This window comes from Orbicella franksi, chromosome 1, assembly GCF_964199315.1.
Source record: "Orbicella franksi chromosome 1, jaOrbFran1.1, whole genome shotgun sequence".
Taxonomy (NCBI): domain Eukaryota; kingdom Metazoa; phylum Cnidaria; class Anthozoa; order Scleractinia; family Merulinidae; genus Orbicella; species Orbicella franksi.
Window position 1 is genome coordinate 33,795,204 of NC_138145.1, and position 14,008 is coordinate 33,809,211.

At 40.4% G+C, this 14,008-nt stretch overlaps 3 protein-coding genes and 1 pseudogene across 9 annotated transcripts in view; 2 read left to right on the top strand and 2 right to left on the bottom strand.

Annotated features, from left to right (window-relative positions):
• LOC145479127 (putative E3 ubiquitin-protein ligase HERC1) overlaps positions 1 to 14,008 on the bottom strand; it is a 304,004-nt gene that overhangs the window by 241,051 nt on the left and 48,945 nt on the right. The gene's annotated exons all lie outside the window — the stretch shown is intronic.
• LOC145479610 (uncharacterized) overlaps positions 1 to 14,008 on the top strand; it is a 385,465-nt gene that overhangs the window by 77,823 nt on the left and 293,634 nt on the right. The window lies entirely within an intron of this gene.
• Positions 1 to 14,008, top strand: part of LOC145479373 (uncharacterized) — a 117,845-nt gene that overhangs the window by 16,575 nt on the left and 87,262 nt on the right. The gene's annotated exons all lie outside the window — the stretch shown is intronic.
• LOC145479638 (uncharacterized) lies at positions 4,795 to 13,148 on the bottom strand (annotated as a pseudogene). The gene is made up of 2 exons (XR_014048440.1): positions 11,969 to 13,148; positions 4,795 to 10,954 (listed from the first exon to the last, which is right to left on the bottom strand). The product of XR_014048440.1 is annotated as an uncharacterized LOC145479638 (transcript).

Genomic DNA, 14,008 nt, shown 5'->3' on the forward strand with positions numbered 1-14,008 from the left:
TTGCTGTTCTATTCTTGTATTTGTATTTGTATTTGGCAATAAATAGACAAGATTAAAATCCATGTTTCGTCATTATAATGTAATTACCGCATTACATTGACGGCTAGTTGGTAGAAAATATATTCTCCTGTTGAGCCCCGCCAGGATATATTTTCTCCCAACTAGCTGTCAATACAATGCGGTAATGCCGTCTCAACCCTGTGTTTACTTTGTATCACAATTTAACCATTTTTTGATAAAACTTTACTCGGCAAAGAAAAAGCCGAAGAATGTAGACAATTTATCTTCATGCAAACAGAAACTTCAAAAAGCGGTTTCTTTTGTGCACTTTCACTTGCGCAGTGACTCACAAAGCGACTACTTTGAATGATTATAACCAATAACTTGTCTTTCATCACCTATATAAAACCCCCTTTTAAATTAAATAGCTCATAGACATGAACTAGTGTACACTTAAAGACGTCTGAACTGGAAAAGTTAAGTTTTTGTTTCATACCAATACATGTACGTCTCGTTCGCCTGTTACAAACACACACACAACTCACTGAAGACTGGGACCTACCTTCCTTATATGGAGGGTAAACAATGGAATGAAATCCAAAATGGCGTCAGTCCATGAGGGAATTCGAGGGCGCATTTCTTGACGTTACCAGCGCACGCTAAGCATTCATTTTACGGCAGTGGAGGTTAACACCACGCCTCGACAGGAGACTCGACATGTTGAGTTGTTTGTGAATGATAAACGGCAAAGGAAAGTCGAAGGACTTCACAACAGAGGAGAATGTAAGCTTAGATAGAACGTTATTGACAGTCGAACTGGTAAGGGCATCACACTGTTGTATCTCTTCATACACAAACTATTGATCGAATAAACGTTAAGCTTGTAGGTTTTTGAAATATCTTGTGAATTCTTTTGAATAGTTTCATTCGGGTTGTGTTGACACTCAGCTTAATTGCTTAAGCTTAATTGTTTTGAAGGTCGTCGAAGGGCTGTGTGTACAGTTGTCAGTTCCATTCATTCATAAATACCATACGCTTACCGACACTCAACGAAATATCGTTTCAGGATTGTGATTTTTCGTTTAGCTACGCAAATTTTCGTTTCATTTCTGGTGAAATCTCATCGAAATACTGTTCTTAGATTAGCGAATTTTCGTGTCGCTCAACGAATTTTCTTCGAAATATCGTCCAATAAATCACGATTCTTCGCTCGAAATTTCTAGGATATTTCGCGGGAACAATAGCCGAATTTCGAGGAAATTCGTTTGCATTCTTTTTGCACAGTACTGTATATACTCACGTATATGTCTCTTTGTTATACCTTCCCTAAGTTTTCTTTATATGAAGCATTGTTGGACAAACAAAGAACATTTCTGGAATGAAAAAGTGCCAGGCTTCAACACGAAATTTGCAAATTGTGAAAAACATTAGTGAAAGCTATGATATTTCAAGTTTTCGATCACTTCACAAATTCACCAACAAACTACCATTTATTAACACTTGCTTGATCTTTAGCTGCCAAAAAGTTGGGAAGAAAATTGAAACAGTCACCTGAACTACTTATTTTAACATGTCATTGTTTTCATTTACCAAATATTACATGCAATGTTTACTTTGCAGTTTACGGCTGTGAACAACTCACCGGGGCAAAGAATTATTTTGCAAGCAGTCCTTGCAGTTTTTAAACGAAAATATCGCCTTTGGCTTTACATCAACTCCCAGTTAGTTTTGAGAATAGGAATGAAACCACAAGAAGAGTTTTGATCCGTGGCCTGGTCAAAAAAATGACATCTCTGGTTCTATTCGACACAAATCATTTATTCAAACAGTAGAAATACTATTTCCTAGATGAACAAATTGTTTATCAAAGTTTTTATAGCGCATTGCTCACCCTTAGTGATCTTTTCTTCAAGGAAAAGTTCAGTGTATCGGCAAGCGTTGGCAAGTCGCTTGTGAAATGTTTGTTGTCTGAAGCACTCCGATAAGATCTCTCAGCGAAAAAAAGATAACTCTGACTCTGTTTGACACAAATTGTTCATTAATAATAATAATAATAATTATAGACTTGTATAGCGCTAGAACTATACAAACATACTCAAAAGCGCTTTACATTAAGTTAAAATAAATGAATAAATGGAAATCACTAAACTTTAAAACTATTACCACAACTATGCTAAACTTTAAAACTATTTCCACAAGTCAAAAGCTTTCTTAAAAAGAAATGTTTTCAGTTGCTTTTTGAAAATGGCGAGGCTGCTACTTGTTCTTATAGTTAATGGCAGCAAGTTCCATAAAACAGGTGCAGCATGAGCAAAGGCCCGATCCCCAAGTGTAGAGCAGTTGACTTTTGGAACAACCAGAAGAGATTTTGCAGACGAACGAAGAGCGTAATTAGTAGCTGGTTTCAGGGATAAAAGATCATTTATGTAGGAAGGACTTTGGTTGTGTAGTGCCTTGTAAACAAGAAGAAGCAATTTAAACTGAACTCTAAACGATACTGGGAGCCAATGTAAGTCGATAAGAGCGGGTGTGATATGATCAAATTTCGCAATCCGAAAAATCACTCTAGCTGCGGCATTCTGAACTTTCTGTAAACGATCAATCTGGTATTTAGGTAGACCAAATAGAAGTGCATTGCAGTAATCAAGGTGCGAAGATACAAAGGCGTGGATCAGTGTCTTTGTGGATTGCGCGGTAAGGAATTTTCTGAACTGTCTTATGTTGTATAGTCCGCGAAAAGCCTTGCTACAAATCTTGCCAATGTGAACATTCATTCGCATATGAGCATCGAACCAGGCCCCAAGGTTCCGGACGCTTTCTAACGGTTTAATGACAGTGTCGCCAATGATAATAGAATCAATAGATGTTTTTTCAAGTTGTTGATGGGAGCCAATAATTAGAAATTCAGTTTTCACGTCATTGATCATTAGACGATTACCAATAAACCAAGAGCAGACATCAGCGATGCACTTTTCAATGACAGAGACAGCGTTAAATTCCGAATGGATAGAACAAGGTCGGAAGGAAAGGTAAATCTGGGTGTCGTCAGCATAACCATGGACGGAAGGGAGTTGCTGTGAAATAATGTTAAAGAGATGGGAGACGTAGAGAGTAAATAAAATAGGGCCCATACAACTGCCCTGGGGGACTCCACAGTTCAGATTGAAGTCGTCAGAAGTCTTATCACCGACAAGTATACGTTGTTTGCGACCAGACAGAAATGAGTCAAACCAATTTAAAGCAGTTCCGACGACTCCAAAATCCTGTTGCAAAATATTAAGAAGAATGCAATGTTCAATGGTATCAAAAGCAGTACTTAGGTCCAGAAGTACGAGAAGTGTCACTTGCTTATTATCCATACTCATTAAGATGTCGTTTTGAACCTTCAATAGAGCAGTCTCTGTCGAGTGATACTTATGGAAGCCAGACTGGAATTTAGGAAGAGGGGCATTTTTCTCACAGTGGGCGAGAAGTTGTTGAAGTGCAGCCTTTTCCACTACCTTGGAAATGAATGGTAGATTACTGACTGGACGGAAATTCTTGTAGACCAAATCAAGTCCAGGTTTTTTCAATAGAGGGATGACAACAGCGGTTCTCCAATTTTCTGGAACGGAACCACTGAGAAGAGAGAGATTAACCATCTCAGTGATAGAGGGCGCTAATACATCAAGACAGGACTTCACGAGCCATGTAGGAAGAGGATCCAATCGACAAGAGGCATTAGAGGATTCTCGAACAATCTTACACACTTCTCCTATGGATAACGAAGAAAAATTCTCCAGATTCTCCTTCGGAGTGACAGGAACAAGTCGAGGCACTTGAACTTGAAACTTGTCAAGATTTTCCTTTATGGTTTCAATTTTTTTGAGGAAGAAGGTGCCAAATTCGTTTGCAAGCTTAGTGGGATCATCGTGCTCTGGAAGAGCCATCTCAAGTGGCTCCCTGGACAAAGAATTAACCACACGAAATAGCTTGCGAGAGTCACCCGCACACTGATCAATTAGGTTAGAGTAATAATTCACACGTGCAGATTTAAGAGATGCAGAGTACTGATTACGAACTCTATGGTAATTATTCCAGTCTCCAGCGAGGTCAGTTTTCAAGGCTTTCTTTTCAAGGCGACGACGTTTACGCTTGAGTTGTTTAATGTCATCATTAAACCACGGGATCTTTGGACGATTTTTTATAATCATTGTCTTAAGCGGGGCATGCTTGTCCAAAATGTCATTAAGGGTCGTGTTAAAGCAGTCGGAGAGGGCATCAATGTTGTCCCAGTGTACACTTGCACAAAGCATAGAAGAGGCAATATCAGCTGAGAATTCAGCAATATCAATATTTTTGAGTTTACGAAAAGTCAGTTCTTTGCAAGATAAAGCTGGTCGCGGGAAACCAATAGGGCACTGAATAATAAAATGATCAGAGATGGGAAAAGTGGCTTTAGGAGAAGCAAGAACAACATCATCCGACGAACGAGTAATAATTAGATCCAAGGTATGACCCGATAGATGGGTTGGGCCGGATACGTGTTGCAAAAGACTGAACGTTTCCAGTAAATCCATAAATTTCTTGGTATCATTGTCACGGAGGTCATCTAAATGAAGGTTGAAGTCTCCAGAGATAACAAGAACCTCGGGGCACATAACAACATTCTCTAAAAACTGAGAGAATTCATCAAAGAAAACAGAGGCAGAAACCGGATGTAACGAAGAATATGGAGGTCGATACACTATTATATGTCTCATTGAACGATTATGCACTTTAACAATCCACTCAGAATATTCGAAAGACTTGTTCATTCAAGCAGTAAAATAACTCTTTCCTTGATGAAAGAATTGTTTATCAAAGTTTCTATACATGGCATGCCACTCATGTTTAGTTAATTTTTCTTCAAGGAAAAGTTTTGTGTATCAGCATGCCTCAGCAAGTTGTTTGTAATTAGTTCCAACTAGAGTCTAGATCTCTTGTCGAAACTGAAATGATATCTATGTTACATACTCTTTTGTTTTGAAGAATAGAGTGTTTATCAAAGTTTTGATGATGTGCAGTTTACATTGAGTAAAAGTGAAAGTACACTGACTAAAAGTTCTCTGTTCCGGCTCGTGTCGGTAGGTCACTTGCATGAACCGTGTTCATTTTCTGTCAGAGAATGTTACCTTTCTGTTCAACTTGGCACAAATTGTCTGCTCTTTGAAGATGGGATTGATGAAGTGTCTATCCCAATTCCATTTCGCAGAAACCAGTAAATTGTAAATTGTCTATTCAACTGCAAAACTGCAAAATGTTTTTTTCAGCCAGCTCTAGTCTGAAGGCATACACACATATTCTCTATATGCGCATAACTATTCAAACTAAAGAAAATTCTCTCTCACTCTGTGGCAAGCTTTCAAGCCATCGAAAACAATAATGACCATAAAAAAGAAGAAAGAAAAGAAGAAACAATATGTTAGCTCATACACGGTACATGTACATACTAATGAGGCATACATACGTATACTGTTTACGTGAATGTGCGTATGTGTATATGCATTAATGCGTTTTCGGCTGATGCAAATTACGAGTATCTTTTGGTTTGCTTATATCTGAGCTGCACTGTATGGTCATTTTGCTTTGTGTTGCCAGGGAAAGAGTGATAATTATGCAACTGGAGGTAAAACGGGTCAGCAACAGAGGGTTTGTGATAGGCGTCCATCTTACAATGCTAACTTTGTGGGAAATCAGGATGCATCTGACAGGGAGGAGAACTGTGCTTTTGCATTTCTGGTCACAGAGAATCAAGGAGAAACATGCAATGCAACCCATCTTAAAGAGGCTGTGCTGGAAGTAAATGTTAATGGCATTATAACAAGCGTAGGTACTGATTCGGGGTCAGTAAGTAACCTCCTAGGAATGGAAGAATATGAGGAACTTAAGACCCAAGGCCTTAACGCAAAGATGGAGGATTGCCACAAACCACTGTATGCATATGGCGGGAAGGAGTTGGAAGTGATTGGCCAGGTTCAAGTTGAGATCTCGGCAGGTGACAAGAAGTTAAGTTCACATTAGATGGTTAAAAAGAGTGAAAGGTGTCTGCTGGGCCACGAAACCTCAAAGGCTCTGGATCTGCTTTGAATTGGTTTGGGTGTCAGCAGTGAGTTCGTGCAGTGCAATGTTGTCGGTGAGAACCTAGCCCCAGCTCTTCAGGCTAAGTACCCAACAGTGTTTGTTGGTATTGGTAAGCTGAAGGATTACAAGCTGAAACTACACGTCGACTCAGAGGTGACACCAATAGCTCAGAAACCAAGGCGTGTCAAATTTGCATCGCAAGAGAAAGTAACTGCGAAAGTAGAAGACCTCATTGCTAAGGATATAGTGGTATACCCAGCCCGTTTTATGAAGCTCGATTAAGTGTAGAAATTTTTATAGAGCTCTACAACTCTACAGTAGTATTTTGAATGTTTATGCTCTGTTTCTCTTGGATATGCGTACACCGTGGTATAGAGGTGTAGAAGTGTATAGTTATTGTAGCAAATATTATATCGCTTAGAGAATGTTGAGTGTTATTAGAGATTGCAGTGTTTTAATAATTGTTTTCAATTTACAATTCTGTATTGAGTTTACCCTGACTACTCTCTACGCTCTATGCTATATGTTCTTCCATCTATGGTCAACACTCCATGTTCCACCGTCTACGCTCTATGCTCTACGTATTTACGGGTTTATCAGTTCAAGAATTTTTGACTACTCTCTACACCAGCTTAGAGGCTTAAAAAACTAGTACAGTGATAAAAAATATTGGGTTGCGAGTGTGAGTTTATCGATCATCTGCAATGCTGTAATTTTTGCAATTGTAATTTATTGGCTTTCATTATTATTCATATATATTAAAGTGTTATTATGGTTTACAGTATTTTAATAATCTTTTTAATGTACAGTTCTGTATTGCATTTACCCTCTACACTCTATGCTCTACGCTATATGTTCTACCATCTACATTCTACTCTATGTTCTACCAGCTACTTTCTTCAATCTACGCGCTACCATCTACCATCTACCCTCTACCCTCTAAGCCCATCTACCCTCTATGTTCTACCAGCTCCTCTCTTCAATCTACGCTCTGCACTCTACCATCTACCATCTACCCTCTAAGATCATGCAGGCTCTACTCTCTACGTTCCACCAGCTACTCTCTTCTATCTATGCTCTACGATCTTACCATCTACCCTCTAAGCCCATCTACGCTCTACTCTCTATGTTCTACCAGCTTCTCTCTTCAATCTACGCTCTACGCTCTACGATCTACGATCTACCCTCTAAGCCCACCTGCTTGGGAGGTTATTGGAATTTTTTAATTTCTCTTTTAATGTTTTAATTTTTTAACAAAGACTAGTGAGCAGCACAAAGGAAGACTTCTTGTAGTTGTAAGCCTTTTTGTTTATTTCCAATGCACTTTGTCTCTGTCTGAGCCTTCTTCAGGGAATGATTACAACTAACATTGAACAGCATATACAGCACATAGGCGTGCCTAAGTTCAACTTCCCATGAAAGTGAATAACTGCTTAAACATGCTGTAAACGGACGTTACAAGAAATGCCTTAATGCATATGTTATTGCGTGTTGTTATATTTTGGGGGCCATATGATTAGCACTAATGGTAGAAGTAGATTTATAACTGACAATACAGTCTAAGTCTGATAAATGTCTCTGGATAACCAGCTTGATGTTGGTGGTTCTGAATTAAACCATTTATTTGAACTTGAAATGAACAGCAATCTCTATGACAAATTACGACCCTAAAAACCAGTAAACAACATCTCCATGTGGTCGCAAAACATCCACTAAGCGTTCAAAGCCACATGACCTAAGTATTCGCACTTCCAGTACACTAAAATGTCCTTCACATCATACTCCCCCTTCTCAATGGGCCAGTGGCTCATTGACCTATCAATAAGAGTTTTGTGTGTTTCTAGCTTAAAGGTTCACTATAGTTCTAGTTCTCTTAAAGTTAGCTATTGTTCTATTCTTCTGTGTCATCTTCTGTAAGGAGTTCTAATGGGCAGATTCTGGTGATCGGTCTCAACAATTCCTTGCGGCCAACTCTGACTTTGACAGCTCTCACGTGCTTGTCCTTTCCTGGAAAGACCACTGTGACTCTACCAAGCGGCCACTACCCACACAGTGTGTCCAGTACCCCTACCAAGACTACATCATTAACTTGGACATCTTGTTGTTCCCTCTGCCACTTGGACCTACGATTCAAAGTTGGTAGCCACTCTCACAGCCAACAGTGCCAAAAATGTTGCACTAGTTCTTGCACCTGTCTCCATCTCTTCTAGGGACCGAACTGGCCATTATCAACTGATCCAGGAGCAAACTGGCCTCCTACTTGTCCAATCAGAAAATGATTTGGGGTGATGGGTGTGTAATTTGAGGGATTGGCAGACTGATATGTTAAAGGCCTGGAATTTATGAGTGCCTCTGCACCCATAAATGTGGTCATCAGTTCTTCGTCGGTCACATCTGCAGTTCCCAATATCGCATAGGCTGCTCTCTTTGCTGACTTGATCATTGTCTCATGCACGCCACCTAAGTGAGGTGCCCATGGTGGATTGAAACTCCACTTGATTCTTTTGTTGGCAGCTGATTTCTCAATCTTGTCTCAATCAAGTTGTTTGACAAGCTCCCTCAGCTCTCTTTTCGTGCCTACAAAATTAGTTCCGTTATCAGAAATCATCTCATCTGGCAGCCCTCTCTGATTGGCCATGAAATAAAATGCGTTCAGAAAGAAATCTGTGTCCAGACCATAGGCCATCTCTAGGTGAATAGCCCTTAATGATAGGCATGAAAATAAAAAAATGTATCTAAGTTCTCTTCTTGCCTCTGTCCTGGATAGTTACAAATGGTCCTGCAAAGTCAACCACTGTTCATGCAAAAGCTCGTAAGGGCAGCTTTAGTCGAATCTTTGGTAGGGGAACCATTATCGGTTTAGCAGCTTTTGCCTTTCTCTTCTGACATTCAGAGCACTCTCTTTCCCAGTCACGAATCTCCTCTCTACCTTGCACGAGCCAGAATCTCGCAGACAACAAAGACAATGTGTGATTGGTTCCCGCTGCATGGTTACTTCTTTCGTGATTGGACTTCACAATTAGTCTGGTCACCCCACTCTTCATCGGCAGAATGACTGGATATCTAGCATCGAAGGCAGGTAGTCCACATAGTGCAGTCTCCCATCTGATTGAAGAAGACCATCTTCATGTCAATCTTAAGAACCTTGGCTATGGACAAGGCCAATCTTAATCCCAAAACAGCTCCCATAAGTGCAAGCCTTGGAATGCTTGTAGCTGAGAGTGGTGCCACTTGTGTCTTGGAGGCCACTAGGTTGGTAGATACTGTACCAACCTTGTACTTGTACCTCACCTAAGTTGCTGCACCATACACATCCCCTGATGCATCTGTGAAGGTGGGCAAGGTAACTGTTTCAACATGTGAGTTCAACTGCAAGCAATGAGGGACTTGCACTTCTGACAACTCTGTGAGCTCTTCAAACCACTTCTTGGCCTGTCTAGCTTGGCTTTGGTCTAGTGGGTCATCCCAGTCTAGTACTGAGGTCCACATCACTTGCAGTAGAATCTTTGCCCGGATCACTTATGGCACCAGAAACCCCACAGGGTTAAACAACATGGCTATCTTATGCAGGAAATTTCACTTGGTCAACTGGAACTTCTTGTCTGGCAGATTCACTCTGTAAGTGAAAACATCTTCCTTAGCCAACCACAACACACCAAGCGTCCTCACTGATGGCAAATTTCCTTTGTTTAAGTCCACTTCTGCAGCCCCGTCTTCTTCAGGTATCTTCTTAAGTACTTGCTCTGAGTTGGAATGTCACTTTCTGGCATGCATACCTGCAGACCCCCACAGTGTTGATAGTTCCTCATAAAGTTTTATGCTCTTCTCTTTGCTAGGGTAAGAGGCCATGTTGTCATCCATGTATGTAGACTCCAAGATTGTCTCAGCAGCTTGCAGATTGTCTCAGCAGAAGTCTCTTTTCAGTGCTGATCAACCAGTTCACTGCCATTTCATAGTTGTTTGGTAACTCGGGGGCATTTGGTTTCCATGGCAAGTCTACTTCATATCTCTCCCATTTGAACTACACTGAGCTCTCAAATGCTTTTATCGCTGATGCTTCCTCTTTTTTCAGCAGTTCTCTTTCTGTGATTGACCCAGATGAGTTGACCTTCCAAAACTTCTGCAATACGGAGCTCAATTCTTTCTCTTGCTGGTGAACAAAATAGGCCATGTTGAAATTTGTCTGCTGCATGCTGTCCTCTGCCAGCTCAGGTGAACCAATACACATCCAGCCTAAAGGTGTTAGTCGAACCAGCGGCTCCACAGGTTGGCCACAGACATATCTAATGGAAAAGTGCAATTCAGCATAGTCTATGTCAATCAACAGGTCAATGATTGGCCGAGGGCAGCCGAGGGCCAAGACTGGGGAAGTTAACACCTTGCAGGTGCTTCCACTTTCCCAATTGCCCTTTCCAGTTACTGGTCTCATGTTCCCAGTCACCTGTGTTGCTGCAAATGCTGAAAATCTTGCACAAGTCTTGCCATCGATACTCTGTAGGTCAAACTCCACCGGCATGGTTTCAAAGGAATCTTCCTCGCCATTTAAGGTGGTTCCATAGGGTAATCATTTATGGCCTTGCCCACGCAAGTGTTATGAATGCTTTGTTTGCATTTGTTTTTACACCCAGTCCTTTCAAACTTATTACATGTAATAAGCAATGATTAAATAGTGTTTTACTATCATCTCTTTTTAAATTTTGGGTTTTAGTCTTGAATTATAAATGCCCAAACAAAAGGGTTTTTATTCTTTTATGGCTTTATTTGAGATTTTCTTGAATTTCCTTTGTGAAATCTTCCAAAATTTTCACAGTACATCGCATCATGCGGGATACAAATTTTAAACATGAAAAAGCTAGGGTTTGTACAGGCAGTTTTCTCGATTTTAGCAAATTTGTCTTTTACAGCTGCAAAAAAACTGGTCATATAGATTTCCCTGAAAAACTAGCTCTGACTAAAGTAAAATATTTACTACCAGTCTGCCAAATTTCACAGGTTTTCACCGAAGGAAAGGCAAGAAAATTCAGTCAGTTTTGCTTTTTGTGCTCATGTCTACGTCATAAAATATTAAAAAACACTCACATTTTCCTTGGAGCGCACGCAGATTACTTGAGCTTTCATCCTCAACACGCATGCGATCGTAAAACCATAGGGAGCCACCTTAACACATCAACTGTGATCCATTGGGTACTTCCTTCCAATCCTAGCTCAGCAGCCACATCACCATTTATGTAGGTCTTTGTGCTTCCATCATGTAGTAATGCATTTACAATCATTCTTCGCTCCCGATTATTCACCACTACCGTTACTGTACGTAAGGTAAGATACTTTGCTGGCTCTGGAGCTTTTGTGATTGCCATGGTTGTTGTTAAGGACTGTTCAGGACAGGTACCTCGCTCCCCCTCTGTACCAGATCTACATGCATTGTTTTCACTAGCTCCCATGTCCAAGGGTAGGCTCCTCTCTGGCTCTATCACTTGTGACTCGCTAGTACTTCCACCATGTACAAACTGATCTCCATGCATACCCAATTGTGTGTTTTCTGACAGCCGTCAATACCACACCAACTATTTTGAGCACGTTGCCCTCCCTTGTGATTTTTTCCGAGCCAACGATAACACAGTCTTAGCTGTTTAGCCTTTTGCCAACGACTTTGCACATCCATTTTCTTAAACTCTTTGCAGCTTCACACTGGATGATCTTTCTTACAAAGTGGACAATTTGTGCTAACAGGCTTTCCTGAACCGCTTGTCCAACCAAAGAATGTGTGTGAGCTATCTCTTTGTTTTCCTGTCCGCCCACATAGTGTCTCTGCCACAACAGTCTGGAATTCAGCTTCTTGTATGATCCACTCACGAAGTGTCTCAACACATTCCACTTTTTTCTCCTCAAACACCCATCTGCTGGAATTAACAACCATGGTACCAGTCATTTTTTTTTGTACCTTCGTGTACAATGACCCATTGCCAAGTTCCCCTTTTCTTCTGGCTTCTTTCAGATTTATGACAATCACATCCAGGAAGTCTCCCAACCCGTCTAGGTCCTTGGCGTTTCCAAGACGAATTGGTTGGAACTAGTCCTTCCAGCTCCCATATGACCGCTAGTCTCCACAAAATACTGGAATATAAACCATCGTCAATTGTTTACACGTCTTTCCCGAGCTCATGTTTTGGTGATTCTTCAACAGTATTCTCCTCCTCTTCTGGCTTAACATCCCTTTTTGGTGGGCTTGGAGGCGACAACTCAAGCTCCTCGTCTATGCCACCTTTGAGCTTCGAATATTTCTCTTTACAATCTCCTTTTGTACGTGCTAATTCCTCCTTTGCCTGTCTCACTTCGGCTTCCATTTCTTTTTGACAACAGACATATTCTTCCTCCATTTTCTTTTGAGCACGCTTGACAGATTCTCCTTTTTTGCATAATCGCTCCTCGAGCTCAGTCATGCACTGGTGAGCTTTCATTTCTTGTTAATGCAAATTAAGTAATTTCCCGGAAAATCCTGACGCTTGACTCGATAATTCATCCTTATTGGCGTCCAAATATTCCTGTACACTCTCTTGGGCTTTACAGAATTCTTTCCCTCAAATTTGCGGCTTGTTTTCTAAATGGCATACAGATCTCTAGCTTCTGAATACAACACAGCCAACAATGTCAAATCTTCAACAACATTCTCTTGGGCTTTGTCAAGTTTTTTCCTCGACACTCTTATTTCACGGTTACTCGCCACTCCATCTTGTAACAAATCCACCAGCTGATTTTTTCATCTTGTGAATAGTTATTTTGACTTGGCTTTCTTGATCTTTTGCTCTTCTATTTTATCTGCAATTTCATCACGGGTATCTTCACCATCGTCTGTGCCCTTCGCTTGGTCACGGCACTTCTTCTTCAAATTTTATGGCATTTCCTTGAACTCGGCGAATTTCCCCAACGTGAACCTCACGGGACAAATCACGACCCTAAAAACTAGTAAACAACATCTCCACATGGTCACAAAACATCCACTAAGCGTTCAGAGATACATGACCTAAGTATTCGCACTTTTTGAGTACATACATGTAGATTTAAAGACTACCATTCTACCATTGCACAATTTATGTTTTGGCAAAAGCCATTTAGCTCTGTTACTGTATTTAACCTCCCTGAATAAAGGAAGTGAAAACCCAACTGGGTAACCGCGAAGCCAGAGGCGCTTCCAGAATTTCTCGCGTTTCGCTAAAGGCTTTAAACGTGGAGCTATTTCTAGTATAGCACATAAGCTCGCCTCTAATAAAGGCCCTCTTGTTGTTCGAGGGATGAAACTACTCAAAGGGAATGTACAGGTACTTATTTAGTGGCTTTTGATAGGTAGAAAACTGCAGAGTGCTAAAATTAGCATCTTTGTAAAGAAATAAATCATGAAACAAAATACTGCTTTCATCAACAACATAACACGTAAGTTTGATACGATCATTCTTGCTACAGAGACAACTAGGAAACTCTAATAGGATTTCTTTGGGACCTTTCCAAACAAAAAAAGTCTTTTTTCAAGGTTTTAATTTTTTAATCTTTTTTTATTTTTAATTTTTTTTTTACCTTTTTTTATATTTTGGGGACCATACGGTTAGCGCTAATTGTATGGCCCCTAAAATATAACAACACGCAATAACCTGTGCATTAAGGCGTTTCTTGTAGCATCTGTTTACAGCATGTTTCAGCAGTTATTCACTTCCATTGGAAGTTAAACTTAGGCACGCTTAAATCATTCCCTGAAAAAGCCCCAGATAGAGAAGTCTCAGATAGAGACAAAGCGTGTCGGAAATAAACGAAAAAGCTTACAACCACAAGAGGTCTTCCTTTGTGCTGCTCAAAAAAATCGCAATAACCTTCCAAGCAGATGGCAGGGTTGGAAATAACAGTTGGTCATCGGACA